At 43.5% G+C, this 23,252-nt stretch overlaps 1 protein-coding gene and 1 pseudogene across 1 annotated transcript in view; one reads left to right on the top strand and one right to left on the bottom strand.

Moving 5' to 3' along the window:
• The window catches only part of LOC126457652 (inactive rhomboid protein 1), a 284,568-nt gene that overhangs the window by 19,386 nt on the left and 241,930 nt on the right, over positions 1-23,252 (top strand). The gene's annotated exons all lie outside the window — the stretch shown is intronic.
• Positions 4,457-4,574, bottom strand: LOC126459404 (5S ribosomal RNA; annotated as a pseudogene).

The following is a 23,252-nucleotide window of genomic DNA, read 5'->3' as shown; positions in this document are numbered from 1 at the left end:
CAACACACACATCCATGCCCGAGGCAGGATTCGAGCCTGCGACCGTGGCAGCAGCGCGGTTCCGGATTGCAGCGCCTAGAACCGCTCGTCCACAGCATCCGGCACCTGGATTGCCTGTGATTTTTATCTGTGGGGGAAAAATTGAAGGCACAGGTGTACTCAAATGATCCTCACATATTGGAAGAGCAACAGCAAAACACTGAAAGCTCTATTACTACTGTCCCTCATGCAGAGCTGCTATACGTTCTCACTATTTGATAAATCGAGCACAGAGCCGCATCGATATAAAACGGTGACCGTTTCCAGCATCTACTGTGATATTCATTAACAAAGGTCAATCACAAATCAGTCTTATTGTAAAAAATTTTACGGAACAGTTTTATTTTGCCTATTCTGTGTAATTAGAATCACTTCAGTTTTGGAGACATTATTTCGTTGTCTGGCGCTTTATACAGAAGTTCAGGAAATAATCCAGCAGGAGAAGTTGTTATACAAACGGCAGCGAGCGGGTTGGGAAGTAGTTTTGAGCTGAACCCGGTGAAAATTACAAAAAAAAACCAGTCAAATAATAATATTTTAACAATTTTTCAGATCCAATGTGCCACACGGATACAGTTAGAAAACATAGAATAAAAAGAAACGAAAAAACTCAGTCTTTAATAACTGTAGTCCTCAGTCATTAAAAAATACGATCATTACATTTGCTATAAACTCGTTAAGAAATATTGGCAGTTAAATACATTTACTTTAGAATTTGAATGACTAATGAGGTTTGTTCCAGAATAGCTTTAAATTTATGTTACTTGTATTCTTCAGAGTATTTCAAACGGTTCAAATGGCTCTGAGCACTATGGGACTTAACATCTATGGTCATCAGTCCCCTAGAACTTAGAACTACTTAAACCTAACTAACCTAAGGACGTCACACAACACCCAGTCATCACGAGGCAGAGAAAATCCCTGACCCCGCCGGGAATCGAACCCGGGAACCCGGGCGCGTGAAGCGAGAACGCTACCGCACGACCACGAGCTGAGGAATTCAAAGTAGTACAACAAATGTTTCCATACTACAGGTAGCCTCGAAAATTTCTTAATAAAAAGACTCTATATTTTGGATGAAGTCCCTTTCGACATAGCAAATATACAGTCTTGAAGACTTTCACCAAGACAATAAACATAGACTGAAAGCCTTCCAAAACAACCTTAAGACTAGAGAACAGAACAGGCAATAAAAAAAACAAATCTCAAAAAATTATTCCAGTAACTGAAATTAATACACAACTACAATTCTCATTGAAAGAAAGCTACAGTTTTGGTCTGTCGGAAAACAGCAAAGGCTCAAATTATTAATGTAACAACTGTTTTAAAATTCGCTATACTTCGGTGAACCGTCTTTTGGACAGAAGAACTTCTAATCACGGTCCACCGGCCAAGTTGGTACACAAACACACATGACATTAAATAATTATAGCTTACTCAGAACCATTGAAGATGCACCCGTATATGCTAAGGCAGCTTTACTGATACACAAGACAATATCTGTGATCAGTTGGCCAATGTGAGACTTGGAGCAGTTCTGAAATTATTTGACAAGTAGAACTTTAAATTTGTGATCTGGCCAGAAGTTTTTATACAACAAACAGTTCTAGTGACTTGGTAGTTTTATTAGTATGCACAAATATTATCATTATTATATTTTTACACTAACGTAAGCTTATTAAATTTCCTTAAATATGACATAGAGGCTTATCTCACTAGGGGTAAGATAGATACTGCCTAGAGGAAAATAAAAGATACATTTGGAGAAAAGAGAACCACTTGCTTGAATATCAAGAGCTCAGATGGAAACCCAGTTCTAAGCAAAGAAGGGAAAGCAGAAAAGTGGAAGGAGTATATAGAGAGTCTATACAAGGGCGAGGTACTTGAGGACAATATTATGGAAATGGAAGAGGATGTAGATGAAAATGATATGGGAGATTCGATATTGCGTGAAGAGTTTGACAAAGCACTGAAAGACCTGAGTCGAAACAAGGCTCCGGGAGTAGACAACATTCCATTAGAACTACTGACAGCCTTGGGAGAGCCAGCCCTGACAAAACTCTACCATCTGGTGAGAAAGATGTATGAGACAGGCGAAATACTCTCAGACTTCAATCCCAAAGAAAGCATGTGTTGACAGATGGGAAAATTACCGAACTATCAGTTTAATAAGTCGCAGCTGCAAAATACTAAGGCGAAATCTCTACAGACGAATGGAAAAGCTGATAGAAGCCGACCACGGGGAAGATCAGTTTGGATTCCGTAGAAATATTGGAACACATGAGGCAATACTGACCTTACGACTCATCTTAGAAGCTGGATTAAGAAAAGGCAAACCTACGTTTCTAGCATTTGTAGACTTAGAGAAAGCTTTTGACAATGTTGACTGGAATACTCTCTTCCAAATTCTGAAGGTGGAAGGGGTAAAATACAGGGAGCGAAAGGCTATTTACCATTTGTACAGAAACCAGATGGCAGTTATTAGAGTCGAGGGACATGAAAGGGAAGCAGTGGTTGGGAAGGGAGTGAGACAGAGTTGTAGCCTCTCCCCAATGTTATTCAATCTGTATATTGAGGAAGCAGTAAAGGAAACAAAAGAAAAATTCGGAGTAGGATTAAAATCCATGGAGAAGAAATAAGAACTTTGAGGTTCGCCGATGACTGTAATTCTGTCACAGACAGCAAAGGACGTGGAAGAGCAGCTGAACGGAATGGACATTGTCTTGAAAGGAGGATATAAGATGAACATCAACAAAAGCAAAACGAGGATAATGGAATGTAGTCGAATTAAGTCGGGTGATGCTGAGGGAATTAGATTAGGAAATGAGGCACTTAAAGTAGTAAAGGAGATTTGCTATTTGTGGAGTAAAATAACTGATGATGATCGAAGTAGAGAGGATATAAGATGTAGACTGGCAATGGCAAGGAAAGCGTTTCTGAAGAAGAGAAATTTGTTAACATCGAGTATAGATTTAAGTGTCAGGAAGTCATTTCTGAAAGTATTTGTATGGGGTGTAACCATGTATGTAACTGAAACATGGACGATAAATAGTTTGGACAAGAAGAGAATAGAAGCTTTCGAAGTGTGGTGCTACAGAAGAATGCTGAAGATTAGATGGGTAGATCACATAACTAATGAGGAGGTATTGAATAGAATTGGGGAGAAGAGGAGCTTGTGGCACAACTTGACTAGAAGAATGGATCTGTTGGTAAGACATGTTCTGAAACATCGAGGGATCACCAATTTAGTATTGGAGGGCAGCGTGGAGAGTAAAAACCGTAGAGGGAGACCAGGAGATGAATACAGTAAGCAGATTAAGAAGGATGTAGGTTGCAGTAAGTACGGGGAGATGAAGAAGCTTGCACAGGATAGAGTAGCATGGAAAACTGCATCAAACCAGTCTCTGGACTGAAGACCACAACAACAAGAATAACAAATATGGCATACGACTGCAGTGCCAAGACCCACGAAAAAACATACAACAATTTTACCATACCTTCTAAGCATGGGTCAGTTGTGTTCTAATAAGAGCCATATTTGTTGAACTTAGTACATTAGGCTAATTTGTCGCCAACGACTCAGTAGATTCCATTACACGACATATAACACAATTACAAAACCAGCTGGATCTGAAACGCAGACTCTTATAGTAATTTGCACAGCATACGACAAATAATTTTAAAAAAAGACAATTCTTTCAACAAAGGAGAGGCGAGCCAAAATACAAATAAGCTAACCGCCCTTGCAGGGCTGCAAATGAATACCGGCGAGACTGATTACTCTTGCAGGTATTTCACCAATAATAATATTAATAATAATAATAATAATAAACCATATAATATCGGTGTTTATCGCCAGTACAGAACGTGGGTGGAATGAGACAAAACGGGTGTCCAGCACTTATCTCCTAACGGACATAGGCCACAATACTTAAAGCCCACACAAGCAGAATAGCGCAGTTGAACCAAGAAATTGCTCACCATTACAGTGCTTTACTCTTCAGTGAAGTCATTCCAGTATCGAGTTTCTTATGAAGCTCTGCCTAGCACCATTTTACAGAACAGAGAGCACAGGACAGGTCTGGCGGCTGACAACACACACTGCCCCTTCCGTCAAGGCCACAGGCCCCTCTTCCGATATCAACAAGCCACGGAAAGCCAAGGTCCCCAAACCGCAGTAGTGCTTCCGCGTCCAGGCGTCTGAGCCCTATCTATAACACTCCGTCTAAAGGCCACAAGTAGCCCATCGGGACCAGCCGACCGCCGTGTCATCCTCAGATGAGGATGGGGATAGGAGGGCCATGTGGTCAGCACACCGGTCTCCCGGTCTTACGATGGTTTTCATTGACCGGAGCCGCTACTATTCAGTCAAGTAGCTCCTCAGTTGGCATCACGAGGCTGAATGCACCCCGAAAAATGGCAACAGCGCATGGCCTCCCGGATGGGCACCCATCCAAGTGCCGGCCACGCCCGACAGCGCTTAACTTCGGGATTCTGACGGGAACCGGTGTATCCACTGCGGCAAGGCCGTTGCCCATTCAGCCCTATCTATGCCATACCTTAAATACCCGTTCCTCAGCGGGCACCGCTCGCTAGGAACGCGGAATTACGTTCCGACAGAAACGGCCAATGAAGACGGATCGATACAAGAGAACAAGTGACAACGATTACTGGTGCACGGCACATTATCTTACTTTTGTACCAAGACAGCTGGGTGTATTCTAAGTGGCTCCTGAAATGTAAAGACAAAACTTTAACTCTCTCGTCAAATTTCAAACAATGTAAGTCTAGCGATTGCAAATCGGTTGTTAGACCTGAGTTAGCTCACAAAATAGGAAGCTTTCCCGTCATCTGTGCAGCCGTTCTGGGCGAATTAGAAACAGTGTGCCACTTTTCTGAGTCGAAGGCTGCAGAGATGTAATTGGCAACATGATGAATTTCGGTAGTACACAGTATTAGTAGGCAATGTACCGGAAGATGCAACGTACTCGTGTGATACAGCTTTAGCAACACCTGACAGGCTTTGAAAGTGGCGTCATTGTGGGTCTCCATTCTGTAGGTTGATGGAATTGCGCAATAACCAGATCTGTGAGTTATTCGAATGTGACAGTGGTCCGATGTTGGACTCCATGGGAACGTGAGGGCAGGCATTCTCGTCGTCAAGGTTCTGGTCGACCATATGTGACCACCACAAAGGGGGATCGTTGTACTATGTACCAAGCAAATCGTAGATAATCTGTTTACATCTGTGGTTCCCATCCCAGATCAAGCAACATTCTGTGTCATCCGACACCATTGGTCGGAGGCTATAAGCAGCTGCACTAGGGAACTACCGTTCCATACGTAGGCCGACGTCAGCACAACACAAATAGCTGCGTCTGGAGTTGTCCTGTGACCGGCAAGCTTGGAGTGCCGTTGAATGGCATCGCATCGGGTTCAGCGATGAATCTCGGTTCAACACTACCCCGACTGAGCATGGCAGTGACCGGGGGAGAGGTCTAATCCTTCCCATGTTTTGGAAAGGCAAAGCGATGTTTCTCCTGGCCTCGTGAAATGATAAGCCATCAGCTATGACTTTAGCTTATGGCTGGTAGTGATCAAGGGAGCTCTAGCGGCACAGTGCTACGTCACTGACATCCTCGGTCCTCCTGTGTTACCCCTCATGCGACAGTATCTTGGAGCCAGTGTTCAGCAGGACAATGCTCGTCCATTCCTGTCTCTATAAACTGTCTGCGCTATACAGGGTGTTTCACTAAATGTGTTTGCCTCTGTAAGTTACGAAGTAATAGGCGACGGTATTATTTATTGCGGCAGGTCACCATAAGAAACGTTACACTGTCTGCGGAGCTATGAACATAGTTTATTGTGTTATTATCCAAAGAGTTACAGCAAAAAGATATAATTTTTTAAAATGGAACAAAGTTGTTTATACCATGCAATGGAATAAGTAACACCACCTGTGTATACATCAATTTAAATTGCATCCCTATCAGTTTTAGTTTGGGATCTACAACCCTTCAAAGTTTGAGAGGCAGATACCACACGCTGTATATAAGACAGGTCTGTGTGTTGGGTGATAGACGTTCTGGCGGTGGGTGGTATCTGCCCCTGACACTTTGAAGGGTTGTAGCTCCCAAACTAAAACTGATAGGAATGTGACCTAGTAGATAGTGTCGGAAGTTCCATGCGGCTTTTCGCGGATGATGCTGTAGTATACAGAGAAGTTGCAGCATTAGAAAATTGTAGCGAAATGCAGGAAGATCTGCAGCGGATAGGCACTTGGTGCAGGGAGTGGCAACTGTCCCTTAACATAGACAAATGTAATGTATTGCGAATACATAGAAAGAAGGATCCTTTATTGTATGATTATATGATAGCGGAACAAACACTGGTAGCAGTTACTTCTGTAAAATATCTGGGAGTATGCGTGCGGAGCGATTTGAAGTGGAATGATCATATAAAATTAATTGTTGGTAAGGAGGGTATCAGGTTGAGGTTCATTGGGAGCGTGCTTGGAAAATGTGGTCCATCAACAAAGGAGGTGGCTTACAAAACACTCGTTCGACCTATACTTGAGTATTGCTCATCAGTGTGGGATTCGTACCAGATCGGTTTGACGGAGGAGATAGAGAAGATCCAAAGAAGAGCGGCGCGTTTCGTCACATGGTTATTTGGTAGCCGTGATAGCGTTACGGAGATGTTTAACAAACTCAAGTGGCAGACTCTGCAAGAGAGGCGCTCTGCATCGCGGTGTAGATTGCTCGCCAGGTTTCGAGAGGGTGCGTTTCTGGATGAGGTATCGAATATATTGCTTCCCCCTACTTATACCTTCCGAGGAGATCACGAATGTAAAATCAGAGAGATTAGAGCGCGCACGGAGGCTTTCAGACAGTCGTTCTTCCCGCGAACCATACGCGACTGGAACAGGAAAGGGAGGTAATGACAGTGGCACGTAAAGTGCCCTCCGCCACACACCGTTGGGTGGCTTGCGGAGTATAAATGTAGATGTAGATGAAGTTGATTTAAACGAGATATTCAAATGTTTCTCCATTTCCTGAATGCTCAATGCAATGCGCCTTCTAAAGGATCTGCGAACGAGATGTAACATCGTCGGTGCCACGTAGCAACATGCGTCCTCGATGTGTCGTGTACCATACGTCACACATATGTGAGACTTACACCAGCGACTGCAACAACGGCTCGTAAGCTGACAGGAGCGTCGTGGTGACTTCTGCTAGAACAAACATCTCCGTCTCCTTACTTCTTGCAGTTCTTCGTCTGTTTCTGCGGCGCATTACCAAGTTACCTGTTTCCCAAAGTCGTTGTTCGGCACGTAAGAACGTAATAGCTACCAGAGCTCTTCGCCTACGATATCTCACGGCGTACGCTATGGCTGCTTCAGTGGCATCGTGTCGGCACTCGCCGAGCATCAGCAACATGTCAACGTACTCGTTGATCGTGTATGCCATCTTCATCCGATGTAATTGTGATATATTGAGCCCCGTTTGTCTGTGTGGCTCGAACTGTCTGGTATACGGCCGTGTGCGGCGACAGTCGGCAGTCTAACAGCGCATGGGGGAAGCTTCTCGCTCCGTGACACCGGCGACGTTACAACTCGGCCGCGCCACATTTAGAAGGCGCATTGCGTTATGCGCAGCGTGCGTGGTATCTGCCCCTGACGCTTTGAAGGGTTGTAGCTCCCAAACTAAAACTGATAGGAATGTGATTTAAACTGATGTATACACAGCTGGTGTTACTGATTCTAGTGCATGATAGAAAAACTATTGTTCCATTCAAAAAATTGTATCTTTTTGCTGTAACTCTTTGGATAATAACACAATAAACTGTGATCATAGCTCCGCAGACAGTGTAACGTTTCTTATGGTGACCTACTGCAATAAATATTTCCGTCGCCTATTACTTCGTAACTTACAGAGGCAAACACATTTAGTGAAACACCTTGTATAGAGAAATTCCTGTGGCCACCAACACGCGCGGAGCTATCATCGCTAAAACGTGTTGGACCAAATCGTATTTCAGCTCCGTTCCATTGGCAGTATTCAGGATGTCAAGTTACAACAGTTGTGGGCCGTATTGCCTCACGAGAGAATACAAAGGTTTCTATGACCCTCCGAACCGAATCAGTGAAGACATCCATGCCACAGAGGTTGCAGCGTCTTACTGATAAGTGGGCTCATACTGCCAAGTTCGGTTTAAATTTGACTCAGTTTTGCAATCACTGCAATAAAATCACACATCATCTCAACCCGTAAAGTCTTATTTCGTTTCTTCCTCCCCTTGTGGATGCTTCACTTTTTTTGTCAGGCACAGCGCACTGAGCAATTTTTACATTAAATTTTCTTAACACCATCTTCAGCAAAAGTAAACTTTATTGTGTTTCTTTTCTTTACACGGACTTGTATCAATAATTATATGCACATGGGCATCGAAAGATGACAGTACAGTCAAAAGGGAAAAATCTGATTTGTGGTTTTAACAACACAATCATTAAAATCACTGAATTATTTGGCGAATAAGGGTAAATAAGACTATTATTTTACATTTCATATGCCCGAAAATTCTCTAGCCGAGAGTGTTCTTCTCAAAGTAATAGTTTCGTCAATCTGGTAAAGTCAGTACAGTAAGGGCTGTAAGGCTTTCTTTTTACTTCAAAAACTTTTTTTGTATGCTGGGTACATTACGTGGCGTTCGTTAATGTTTTACCTTGTGAATTTAATGTCAAGGTATTCGTGCATCTCTGCACTATAGAATAATATGAGCTTCATAATAGATCCTTTCAGCTGACGTGCAAGCACACATCCGCTTATTTCTGAAAGTTCGTATAATTCTACTTCTTTGGTTGAGACCGAGTATTGATAGCAAACGTTAAGACGCCTCATTCAAGTTCTAATAATTTCCACATACTTCTTCTTGTTACTTTTCCTTTCCCGGAAAAAATAGTTGAATCTATGTTCGAAACACTTTCGCAGGTCTTAAATTTTAACGTGTGGCTTTTCTAAGAGTTTTCTAACGAAAACTTTGTTCGGCCATTCGCAGTGTCAACGATATAATTGTACCTAAAATCCACCGTAACGTTTCTATAGGAACTGTTCGTTTCGGATTTCTATGGTCTCTGTAAGGCACAGAGCCCAAATTTCTACTGGGAATGAAACTGATAGGGCAGAAAAGTTAAAAAACGCTCCATTCAGAACCTCTAGGAAAGTTGTATAAGTAAACCGCTTGTACAAAGTTTTTCGAAAGAAACAATTGTCAACTCCCGTAACTCGTATGTAGTTCCTCGGAACAGATTCTGAGCTTTCTCATGTACATGCAGATCTACAATAGTTGCAGAACCAGTCCTGCTTTCTCTGACTGCATAGACAAATCTTCACTGCTATTAATTATTGTAGGTTTGGTGTTGTGTACCGTATAGTTGTGTCTTACTAAAACGTAACACAATTGTTTGGCAGAACCCACGTAACAGATGATTATACCTTGAAATTAAGCGAAAAGATTTTGACAGAATTAAAATCTTACTGCGGCTTCAATTGGGCCATACATATTATATCATTCGAATAACACAATTACTTTCTACGGTGTCATTGTTTTCTTCCCCTCGCAGTCATTCATTCATAAACGGCTAGAGCCCTGAACAACGTCCATGACAACTAAAGCATCCGTTCACCCAATAACAGTATCATGTTTGTATGCAGTCCACGTCAGATATACTGTGAGATTCTGCAGCAATTCCTCTGTGCTTCCGCTGCAACCAAATCGAAGCTTCCATTAGAGTCATTTGCATCCATATGACTGGATCCCTTTCCATCAGATTCTCTCAGCATCGGATTATATATTCAGCTTAGTCTTTACGAGTGGATGACAGATTTGTCAATCTCCCAATTGTAGACTATACGTAAATCACGCATATTGCTTGTTCCACGAAGCAGTTGCATGAAGTGAAGCTGTTTGGTGTAGCAGCAGGTTAGTAGCACTGTCTGCATCAGATCAGGGTGTCCACGTGTTTGAACATACTTTCTCTTTACTTAGTTCACCGCACATTATTACACAATACTACTTTATTTAGCAGAGATTGGCAAAGTTTTACAGAAGCTCGAAATTTAGCACGAATTTCAATGTGAGATGTCTTTAACAATTTCCAGAATGAGACTCTCTCTCGAAATTTGGCAGAAGACCCAGAGAGAGTTTGGTCATATGCAAGGTACACTAATGACAAGACGCAATCATAATACATTCACTGCGCTACAACAATGGTTATGTTATTGATGAGAGTGCCACTGAAGTTGAGTTACTAAATACGGTTTTCAGAAATTCGTTTACAAAAGAAGACGCAATAAATATTCCAGAATTCGAATCAAGAACAATTGCCAACATGAGTAACTTAGAAGTAGATATCTTCGGAGTAGAGAAGTAACTTAAGAGTTAATAAAGGCAAGGCCCGCGGTCCAGACTGAATACCAGTCAGAATACTTTCAGAGTATGATGACACAATAGCTCCACATTTAGCAATGATGTCCGACCTCTCGCTAGTAGAAAGATTCGTACCCAGTGATTGGAAAGTTGCACAAGTCACACCAACACCCAAGAAAGGAAACAGGAGTGATCTTCTGAATTACAGGCCTATATCACTAATGTCCATTTGCAGTAGGGTTTTGCAACATGAACTATGCTCTAACATTATGAATTATCGCGAAGAAAACGATTTATTTCAAATATCCAACGCGGGTTTAGGAAACATCCTTATCAAACACAACTAGTTCATTTTTCTCAAGATGTAGTTTATTTATTTAATCCAGTCGTCTGGGATCCAACCGGCATGGTCACCAGAGCAGGAGATGCGCTGCAGGCCACGCCGTACTGTTGGCATACGCACTCGTGCCGGTCGTCTGCTGCCATAGCCAGATTTCGCCTCACTGTCCGAACGGATACCTTCGTCGTCCCCGCATTCATTTCTACGGTTATTTCACGCGTTGTTACTTATTTCTTAGCACTGACAACTCTGCACATACGTCGCTGCTCTCGGTCGCTAAGCGAAGGCCCTTGGCCACTGCGTTGTCCGTGGTGAGTGGTAATGTCTGAAATGTGGCACTCTCGGCACACGCTTGACACTGTGGATCACCGAATATTGAATTCCATAACGATTTCCGGAGTAGAATGTCCCGCGCCGCTAGCTACAATACCGCCTTCAAACTCAGTTAATTCCCGTCGCGTGGCCATTATTAAGTCGGAAACCCTTTCGTATAAAGTATCTGTGTACAAGTGACAGCTCAGCCAGTGCACAGCCCTTCATATCTGGTGTACGCGGTACTACCGCCATCTTTATTTGTGCATGTCGCTATCCCATGATTTTTGTCACCTCAGTGTATATTATTCGATATACTGCTTCACGTCTTAGATACAAATTAAAAATGCATTGTCGATATAGCGAAAGGTGTCAGTTTTGAAGACAAATTTTTTGGTGTTTCCCGTGAAACAATTTGCTAAACCTGGTGGTAGTAAAAGACTAGTAGTCGTTTCGGTAGCCATATCGTAATAACTATATTCCTCTATACAAAAAAAAATAAGCGGTCCTCAACGTCTGCTGCGACACACTTTTAATTTTAGAAGTGTCGTGGTCATGTAGCAGGCTCAGTGCGTCTTCTACTGACTGGTTCGTAAAAAAAGAGGTAGTTTCATAACATCGCCCACTGAATTCACTCTCATTTAAATACACTACTGTGCATTATAATTGCTACACCACGAAGATCACGTGCTACAGACGCGAAATTTAACAGACAGGAGTAAGATGCTGTGATATGCAGAAACAGCAGTTGACCGGCGTTGCCTGGTGAACCGTTCTTGTGATGCCTCGTGTAAGGAGGAGAGATGCGTACCATCACGTTTCCGACTTTGATAAAGGTCGGATTGTAGCCTATCGCGATTGCAGTTTATCGTATCGCGACAATGTTGCTCGCGTTGGTCGAGATCCAATGACCGTTAGCAGAATATGGAATCGGTGGGTTCAGGAGCGTAATACGGAACGCTGTTCTCAATCCCAACGGCCTCGTATCACTAGCAGTCGAGATGACAGGCATCTTATCCGCATGGCTGTAACGGATCGTGCAGCCACGTCTCGATCCCTGAGTCAACAGATGAGGAAGTTTGCAAGACAACAACCATCTGCACGAACAGTTCGACGGCCTTTGCAGCAGCATGTACTATCAGCTCAGAGATCATGGCTGCTGTTACCCTTGACGCAGCATCACAGACAGGAGCGCCTGCGATGGTGTACTCAACGACGAACCTGGGTGCACGAATGGCTAAACGTCACTTTCTTGGATGAATCCAGGTTCTGTTTACAGCATCATGATGGTCGCATCCGTCTTTGGCGACATCGAGGTGAACGCACATTGGAAGCGTGTATTCGTCATCGCCATACTGGCGTATCACTCGGCGTGATGGTATGGGGTGCCATTGGTTACACGTCTCGGTCACCTGTTGTTCGCATTCACGGAACTTTGAAGAGTGGTCGTTATATTTCAGATGTGTTACGACCCGTGGCTCTACCCTTCATTCGATTCCTGCGAAACCCTACATTTCAGCAGGATAATGCACGATCGCATGTTGTTTCTGGATACAGAAAATGTTCGACTGCTGCCCTGGCCAGCACATTCTCCAGATCTCTCACCAATTGAAAACGTCTGGTCAATGGTGGTCGAGTAACTGGCTCGTCACAATACGCCAGTCACTACTCTTGATGAACTGTGGTACCGTGTTGAAGCTGCATGGGCAGCTGTACCTGTACACGCCATCCAAGCTCTGGTTGACTCAATGCCTAGGCGTATCAAGGCCGTTATTACGGCCAGAGCTGGTTGCTCTAGGTACTGATTTCTCAGGATCTATGCACCCAAATTGCGTGAAAATGTAATCACATGTCAATTCTAGTATAATATATTTGTCTAATGAATACCCGTTTATCATCAGCGTTTCTTCCTGGTGTAGCAGTTTTAATGGCCAGTAGTGTATATTCCGCTATACAAGAAATAAGCGCTCCTCAACGTCTATTGGGACACTCTTTTGGTTTTAGAAGTGCCGTGGTCATGTAACAGGCTCAGTGCGTCTTCTACGGACTGGTTCGTAAAAAAAAAAAAAAAAGAGTAATTTTGATAACATCGCCCGCTGAATTTACTCTCATTTGAGTAGGAATATTGAAAAAGATAAAAATGTTACTCAGCACAATCATTTAGTATTTCTATGGTTTTCTCACTACTCTAAAATGTTCTGTTCCAACCAAACAATTTCAGAAACGCACCGCACTTGCCCACCAATGTCTGATACGGTTAAAAAAACTTTTCGCGTCTTCGGCAAGCTGTTTCTTATGTACATCTTTCTCCGTTAGTTTTGTATAATTCTGCTTTGTAGAAATATCTTGCGTTTTTCTGGTACATCTGCGTCAATTCTGATATAGGACGCAGATGAGAATTTAACGAACTAAACTCATACTAAATTTGGTCATATGCACAAGGAACCGTACCACGGCTGTAGACTTCTATACCATGACACTAAATAGACGTCGTGTCGTCAAAAAGTATGTTGTGGGCACACCATTAACCGCTTCCCCAACCAATTTTTTCCCCGAGAAGCTCCTCAATTATCTTGACAAGATTGAAGGCTTCCCGCTTTTGCCCCCCCTCCAAGGCAAAACCTTCGGAAGCAACAGGAGTCGACACAGCTTCTTCCAGTGCCAGACAGACACGGTAAACAATTTATCTTCGAGAATAGACATAAGAGAAATTGCGAAATGTTAATTAAGTGAAGAAAATATTGTATCTATCATCAGGTATTCCTTGATTACAAATTCGCCCAGTCTTATACATTACCTAAACTCATATTTATGACAACAATGGCATCTTCGTACAATACTGACTCTGCATAGTTGGAAATAGAGCTGCATCACATATATGAAGTGTGCGACAAATGCAATGAGACTGACAACATGACCGGCGATTTGACAACGCTGTGTTGTTCTGCACGTATATACCGGTGTGTTCACGCCTTCCGGATGTTCATTCCGCTCCCTACAGCCATCACGTGAAATCTGAGAACGCCATGAGTGAAGACATATGTTTGTTATGTATTACGAAAATGGAATAGCGGAATTCAGAGCAACATTATGCCATCAAGTGTTGTGCTAGACTTGGGGAATCCAAGAGTGTGTCCTTGGAAAGGTTGAAGCAGGTGTGGCACAAATCGGTTTTGGAAGTCCAAGAACACGATGAAGATGAACCTCGTTCAGGGAGACCATAGCCCGATGAAAACGCCGAACGTGTGCTTGCTCTTGTGAAATTGTTCCTCCAGCAAACTGTCAACCAAGTGTTTTACAAAGATGCCCAAAGGCTAAGGAAGAGGGTAAATCGAGTGAGACCGGACAATGTAGACAAGTGGATGCTGCAATCATAACAACGTCCCATGTCACATGGCCACTTCCATCACGGAATTTTTGACCTCTACGACGGTAATGGGCACTACATATTGAACTTTGAATACCTCGAGCCCCAAGTGCTATGGCACCAAAGTATATACACTTGTTACACCCAGCTTTATTAAGTGGCCCAGAGATGTGGCTGGTCTCAATGTTTAGCTACGTTTTTCGTCACAGGGTGCCATCTCACACCTGTCGTAAACTCAATATTTAAGCTGTAATAAAATATATTAAAACAATGCACGTTGATTTATAATTTGAACAAGTGGTCTATTTTTGTTCAATATATTCACTAAACATTTGAAATACAGTCTGAGAGGCTCTTCCGTAAGGGCGGCCGTTAATGACTGATGCTACAACACTTCACTATAAAATTCACATGTCGCAATCACGGCACTCGACAGTCTGTTCACAATTCACAAAATACAGTCTTGTTTGCTGTCCTAAACCACTATACTGCGATCCACTTAATCGATTGCGAACGCCGCTACATACATACTTGTCCCCGATAGTGGCTACCAACCCACTACTTCCCCCAGATGCGCACTACGTCCAGCTCTTAGCGTCACTCAAAACCAACTGTCCTCAAAGATGGCCGCCCTACGTACCCTCGAAACGACTACCTAACTCAAAACAATGTTTGACAAAAAGAAATACGAGTATTATAAAACCAAACACAAAAACACATATGATGCATTGAAAAACATGGAAAATTTCCAGGTAATAACAATTTAAGGTCCAATTTGCTGTATCTGTCACCGTTTTTTCACAAATAATGTTCATCTACCAGTTTAAACTTTAGAACGCTGCCGTTAGTTTTGTCTCTTTAAGTTTATTTACAGTTTCTCTCAGTCGAATCCCATATTCCGACCACTCATTACAATTGGTGCAGATTCTGCTAAATCGGCTGTGACTGCTCGATGCGCCGGCCGCAGTGGCCGCGCAGTTCTGGCGCTGCAGTCTGGAACCGCGAGACCGCTACGGTCGCAGGTTCGAATCCTGCCTCGGGCATGGATGTGTGTGATGTCCTTAGGTTAGTTAGGTTTAACTAGTTCTAAGTTCTAGGGGACTTATGACCACAGCAGTTGAGTCCCATAGTGCTCAGAGCCATTTGAACCATTTGAACTGCTCGATGCAACTCTACTAGCCGCATCCATAGACACTGTTTACATTAATCGGCCAAAGCATTGCCGAGATATATATTTAAGACATCAATAACTTTCAAACTATTATATATTTTTGTGGCGCGTCTAGATAATTTAGTTTTACATATTTTTCTGTCCATGAGTGCCAACTCGCACCTCTGCGCCTCTCTTAGTTTTGTTTTTTTCCAAAGCCGCGTAAACGCTAGCCGCTATCCACGGCCCCGTAGCAACCGCCAGCCACGTACTCTGCAGCGGGAAACTGCCGCTCTTATCTACCGCCACAACTTGTATGCTCACACCTTCCTGTTGTTCCACAGCCCCCTATTCACCTGATCAGAATCCTTGTCAATTTTTTCTTTTCCCGAAATTGATAAATGTCTTAAAAAAAGTCGTTTTGGGACTCTGGAGATCATTTAAAAGGATGTGAATGACGTGTTAAAGACCCTACGAGTTGAAGCACTTCAGCGCCGCTTTCAAGTCTGAGAACAAAGACTCCACCGATGTATAGCTACTGAAGGGAACCACTTTGAAGGGGACGATATTGTCGCCGGCGAACGTGAAAGAGACTTACCGAAACTGAATGTGTCTTTTGCTGTTTCTGCTCACAAAGTTTCAGGATATTTCTTTTTTGTGGAGGAAACTGTGACAAGAATATCATATCTGAGCCGGCCGGAGTGGCCAAGCGGTTCTAGGCGCTACAGTCTGGAACCGCGCGACAGCTACGGTCGCAGGTTCGATTCCTGCCTCGGGCATGGTTGTGTGTGATGTCCTTAGGTTAGTTACGTTTAAGTAGTTCTAAGTTCTAGGGGACTAATGACCTCAGATGTTAAGTCCCATAGTGCTCAGAGCCATTTGAACCATTTGGTTCTCATGTTGAGTCTATAGTGCAGTGTGTGGGAGAACATGAAACTTTGAATCTTTCTCTTTCCAGTGAAATGCACAGTGTGTTTCTGTCTTTCATATCTTGTAATAAACATATGAAATCTCTTCTTTCTTTTTGGGTCACCCTGTATATCATATTTCGTTAGAGTAATGTGTTCTGTCATGCTACTATGATTGCCCTTCATGGACAAAATGAATCTTCAAACTTACACAAGATCACGACAAACAAAAGGGGCAGAAGATTAAAACGTTTTTACAGCTTGGCGCATTCCTTGCCGCCGAGCATTCTGTGGGAGTGCTAGTAAAGGAGGTTGCAATATCGTCTTTCACCCGTTCTGCATTTCAAAGAGCGCAATGCCTCTCGCTTGTTAATCACTATTCAGAACGCTGCCTTATCATCTGCACCGGCTTCATTAAATTTAAGCACCAATTTCTCAGCGCCAATGGTTTGCATATTCATGCAACTCGGCAAATGGAAATCATATTCGAAACAATCATAGCGTGGCTAAACATGAAACGTTGTAAATACTTCTTTAAAAGTGACCGTATGCCCCATAATTTCCTAAGTAATTCTGTTTAATACAGAGATACGAAATTGCAGTTTCTGTTCTCTCAGTAAAATATGCCACTTTTCCGACAATGAAAGCAGCATCTCCTTGTTTATTACATACTTTATCTACAATCATATGATTATTCAGTCTTGTTTCGCATACCATAAACTGGCGACTGGTACCCATGATGGCTCCTTCCAAAGTCATTTCTGACATGTTAGTGTGATCCCTCTGTTGCTGAACACCACCATACACACCAACTTCCGGTCAGAAGTCAGGGGAATGATAAAGCAGTGCTGTTCGTTATTGTATTACCGGTACATCGCCATCAACATACCCGTCCCTGATTAAAGATTGCGCAAGACTGCCTATTCCGACGTCTGCCGTTTTCGGGACCAGTCTATACCTCTTCGGTAGCTAGGCTGATACTTCATAATGGCTACCGACGTCCTTGCGTTTAATATGAGGAAACTCCAACTGTCTGTATTCATTAAAATATTTACTTAATGGTGATACATGCAGCGGCGCGTTTCGTTACAGGGTTATTTGGAAACCGTGATAGCGTTACGGAGATGTTTAATAAACTCAAGTGGCAGACTCTGCAAGAGAGGCGCTCTGCATCGCGGTGTAGATTGCTCGCCAGGTTTCGAGAGGGTGCGTTTCTGGATGAGGTATCGAATATATTGCTTCCCCCTACTTATACCTCCCGAGGAGATCACGAATGTAAAATTAGAGAGATTAGAGCGCGCACGGAGGCTTTCAGACAGTCGTTCTTCCCGCGAACCATACGCGACTGGAACAGGAAAGGGAGGTAATGACAGTGGCACGTAAAGTGCCCTCCGCCACACACCGTTGGGTGGCTTGCGGAGTATAAATGTAGATGTAGATGTACTTTCCTATATGATCCGCCTCATGACTATATGTGAGCTCTCTCTAATTTTTTATCGTCTTTCCCTCAGATATCGTATTACTTTAGTATAACACGTATAATACTTGATGTCAGAACTGTCTGCCTCTCTGACGGTTGTAAAACGTGGATGATCTGGAGGAAAGATGAAGGCAATTCACAGACAGCTCAAGTGCAGTTAAAACGGCAACCATCCGCTGTTAATAATGCTATTTATTCATGCAAATTGTACTATTATTAATAAATATCATGATTATTAATGGTTGCCTCTTGTTTTATTTCTTCTCCTTCGCAATGTTCGATCACTTAAAATCAGTATTAGAGAGGACGGACAGAAGACTTAGATTTGTTGAAAGCATATTGCATCTCCAAAGGAAATAGCAATTAAGACGCTCTTGTGACTAATTCTGGACTAGTGTATCAGCTTTAAAAGTCCTTGTCAAAATGGCACAACAACAGGCGACGAACGCATTCGGAAACGAGCTGCTAGAATAGTAATTGGTGCTAATTACTCATTCTGTTAACACCCAAGAAACTGTTATCGCTTTCTTCTAAAGTCAGTTCCTGTTCATTAGTGTTCAGTGGTACCGTATACTTGCAAACATCTAGTGTGCATACAATGCAAGGGTAAAGGCAATATCTTTGTTGCAGTGCGACGCAGTTTTACCTCAGGTCCTCTTGCACCTTGTTTTAATGGTGCTGCGTCTCCATGATAATATGACCACTGCCTTTTCACCTTCAATTTCTCTAAGACATTCTTTAGTATACTCACACAGCTCTCAAGCTTTCTTCTAGTGACTTCAGAACCATTTAGAATTCAACCGGTTTCTTCCTCAGTTTCTAGACAGGGTCGGCGCCAGTAACTAAGCATCTTACATATATTTACATTTGGGCACAGCATTCTATGAGCTTCTGCAAAATACTGCATAAGGTGTTCCACTTTCATGTAACTACTTTTGAAATCACCTTTCCATCAATTCCTCACGTTCTCTTCAAGTAACAGAGCCGTACAGTCCGAGAAATGTTTGCTGGCTCTTATGTCTAGGCTCTTCTGTTGTTATTTTTGGGATTTTGAGTGAGACGACATATTAACGCTGGAGAACAGCAGTATGGGGAATGTGACAAGGTCTGCCATTCTCCAGCAGCGCTGACACCATACATCTGCATGTTTCGCAGTCTGCAAATCACTGTGGAGTGCATGACAGTGTGCATTTCAAATCGAACCGCTTGTTAGTGTTTCGTCCCATTCCATTTGGGTATGGAGCGCGAAAGAATATCTACTTGATGGCCTCTGCAAGTGCTATAATCAGTTTAATCTTGTGTACAATATGTAAATGATACATACGCGACTGTAGATTCTTCGATTAATACTGGTAGTTGAAACATTCTAAGCATGCTATCTTGTGATAATTGGTGTCTGTCTTCAAACAATTGCCATTTCAAATTTTTAAGAATTTCCGCGATGTCATAACGTGACACAAACCGACCTACTGCCATTTTCTGTACACATTCGGCATCCCATTTAGTATGGGTCACATACACTTTCATGCCAGATCATCACTTGCAATCTACGTCCTCAATGATTTGTTCTATGTATTCTACTATATTCCCCTACAGTTTTTACCCTCTACGGCTGTCTTTAGTATCATGCTTCAATTGGCTCTGAGCACTATGGGGCTTAACATCTGAGGTCATCAGTCCCCTAGAACTTAGAACTACTTGAAGCTAGCTGGCCGAAGTGGCCGAGCGGTCCTAGGCGCTTCAGTCTGGAACCACGCGACCGCAACGGTCGCAGGTTCGAATCCTGCCTCGGGCATGGATGTGTGTGATGTCCTTACGTTAGTTAGGTTTAAGTAGTTCTAAGGTCTAGGAGACTCATGACCTCAAATGTTAAGTCCCATAGTGCTCAGAGCCATTTGAACCAAGCCATTTAAAGCTAACTAACCTAAGGACATCACACACATCCATGGCCGAAGCAGGATTCGAACCTGCGACCGTAGCAGTCGCACGGTTCCGAACTGAAGCGCCTAGAATCGCTCGGCCACCGGGGCCGGCTAGCTGTCTTTAGTATCATGGAAGTTATTCTCTGATGTCTTCATATATGTCCTATCATCCTGTTCCTTCTTATTATCAATTTTTTTCCATACCTTCCTTTTCTCGCCCATTCTGCGGAGAACCTCCTCATTCCTTACCTTATCAGTTCATCTAATAGTTCACCATTCTTCTTTAGCACCACATCTCAAATGGTTCGATACTTTTCTATTTTCCCACAATCTATGATTCAATACCTTATGATGCTGTTCTCCAAACGTACGTCCTCAGAAATTTCTTTCTCAAATGAAGGCCTATGTTTGATACTAATAGACTTCTTTCGCCAGGAATGTCCCTTTTGTCTGTGCTAATTTCCTTTTTATGTCCTCCTTGCTTCGTCTGTCATGGGTTATTTTGCATTCATGGTAGTAAAATTCTTATCTTTGTCTACTTCGTGGTCATTAGATACGATGTTAAGTTTAACTCATTGTCATTTCTGCTACTTCTCATTCTTTCGTCTATCTTCGATTTTCTTTCAGTGCATATTCTGAACTCAGACGGTTCATTCGACAAGATCCTATAATTCTTCTTCGCCTTCACTGCGGATAATAATGTCGTCAGCGAATCTTATCAATGATACCCTTTCACCCTGAATTTTTAAAAAATGGTTCAAATGGCTCTGAGCACTATGGGACTCAACTGCTGAGGTCATTAGTCCCCTAGAACTTAGAACTAGTTAAACCTAACTAACCTAAGGACATCACAAACATCCATGCCCGAGGCAGGATTCGAACCTGCGACCGTAGAGGTCTTGCGGTTCCAGACTGCAGCGCCTTTAACCCTGAATTTTAATCCGACTCTTGAACCTTTCTTTTATTTCCGTCATTGCTTCTTCGAAGTATAGACTGAACACTAGGAGCAAAAGACTACATCCCTGTCTTACACCATTTTTAATCCGAGCACTTCGTTCTTGGTCTTCCATTCTTATTAATCCCTCTTCGTTCTTGTACACATCGTATATTACCCGTCTTTCCCTAAAGATTTTTCTCATGTTTCACAGCATATCGAACATCTTTCAGCATTTTACATAGTGTTATGCTTTTCCCAGGTCAACAAATCCTATGAACGTGTCTTAAATTTTCTTCAGTCTTGCGTCCATTATCCAGAACGACGTCAGGACCGCCTCTTTGCTGCCTTTACCTTTCTTAAAGCCAGACTGATCGTTATCTGGCAGTTTCTTTTGTATATTGCTCTCGTCAGCAACTTGGATGCTTGAGCTGTTAAGCTGATTCTGTGGTAGTTCTCGCACTTATCAGCTCTTGCCATCTTCGGAATTGTGAGGATGTTGTTTTCCCGTAAGTCTGAAGGTACGACACCAGCCTCACAGATTCTAAACACGAACTTGAACAGCCGTTTGGTTACCGGTACCTCTTTCCCTAATGAATTTAGAAATTATGATGGAATGGTATCTGTCCCTTCAGCCTCATTTGATCTTAAATCTTCCAAAGCTCTTTTTAAATTCGAACTCTAATACTCGATCCCCCTGTCTCTTCCGTACCGATTCCAGCTCCATCTGTCACGACACCACACAATTCCTTCCCCTTGTAAAGTGTACTCTCTCCAACTGTCCGCTCTCTTCTCTGCGTTTAACAAAAAATGGTTCAAATGGCTCTGAGCACTATGGGACTTAACTTCTGAGGTCATCAGTCCCCTAGAACTTAGAACTACCTAAACCTGACTAACCTAAGGACATAACACACATCCATGCCCGACGCAGGATTCGAACCTGCGACCGTAGCGGTCGCGCGATTCCTGACTGTAGTGCCTAGAACCGCTCGGCCACCCCGGACGGCTGCGTTTAACAGCGGAATTCCCATTGCACTCTTAATTTTGACGCCCTTGCTTTTAATTTCACCGAAAGCTGTTTTGACTTTTCTGTATGCTGAGTTTCTCCTTCCAGCCAACAAATCTTTTTCTATTTATTCGCATTTTTCTGCAGCCAATTTCCCTTGTATTCCCTACACTTCCTATTTATTTCATGTGTAAGTTACTTATATTGCTATATATTCGTGTCTTTCTCTGAACGTTTTGGTTTTTCCGTCCTTCTTCTATCAATATACACTCCTGGAAATTGAAATAAGAACACCGTGAATTCATTGTCCCAGGAAGGGGAAACTTTATTGACACATTCCTGGGGTCAGATACATCACATGATCACACTGACAGAACCACAGGCACATAGACACAGGCAACAGAGCATGCACAATGTCGGCACTAGTACAGTGTATATCCACCTTTCGCAGCAATGCAGGCTACTATTCTCCCATGGAGACGATCGTAGAGATGCTGGATGTAGTCCTGTGGAACGGCTTGCATGCCATTTCCACCTGGCGCCTCAGTTGGACCAGCGTTCGTGCTGGACGTGCAGACCGCGTGAGACGACGCTTCATCCAGTCCCAAACATGCTCAGTGGGGACAGATCCGGAGATCTTGCTGGCCAGGGTAGTTGACTTACACCTTCTAGAGCGCGTTCGGTGGCACGGGATACATGCGGACGTGCATTGTCCTGTTGGAACAGCACGTTCCCTTGCCGGTCTAGGAATGGTAGAACGATGGGTTCGATGACGGTTTGGATGTACCGTGTACTATTCAGTGTCCCCTCGACGATCACCAGTGGTGTACGGCCAGTGTAGGAGATCGCTCCCCACACCATGATGCTGGGTGTTGGCCCTGTGTGCCTCGGTTGTATGCAGTCCTGATTGTGGTGCTCACCTGCACGGCGCCAAACACGCATACGACCATCATTGGCACCAAGGCAGAAGCGACTCTCATCGCTGAAGACGACACGTCTCCATTCGTCCCTCCATTCACGCCTGTCGCGACACCACTGGAGGCGGGCTGCACGATGTTGGGGCGTGAGCGGAAGACGACCTAACGGTGTGCGGGACCGTAGCCCAGCTTCATGGAGACGGTTGCGAATGGTCCTCGCCGATACCCCAGGAGCAACAGTGTCCCTAATTTGCTGGGAAGTGGCGGTGCGGTCACCTACGGCACTGCGTAGGATCCTACGGTCTTGGCGTGCATCCGTGTGTCGCTGCGGTCCGGTCCCAGGTCGACGGGCACGTGCGCCTTCCGCCGACCACTGGCGACAACATCGATGTACTGTGGAGACCTCACGCATGCCCACTATACGCCCTCGCTCAAAGTCCGTCAACTGC

Source organism: Schistocerca serialis, chromosome 2 (genome assembly GCF_023864345.2).
Source record: "Schistocerca serialis cubense isolate TAMUIC-IGC-003099 chromosome 2, iqSchSeri2.2, whole genome shotgun sequence".
NCBI classification, from domain to species: Eukaryota; Metazoa; Arthropoda; class Insecta; order Orthoptera; family Acrididae; genus Schistocerca; species Schistocerca serialis.
The sequence above is the reverse complement of the archived record's forward strand: the minus strand, read 5'-3'. Positions and strand labels throughout refer to the sequence as shown.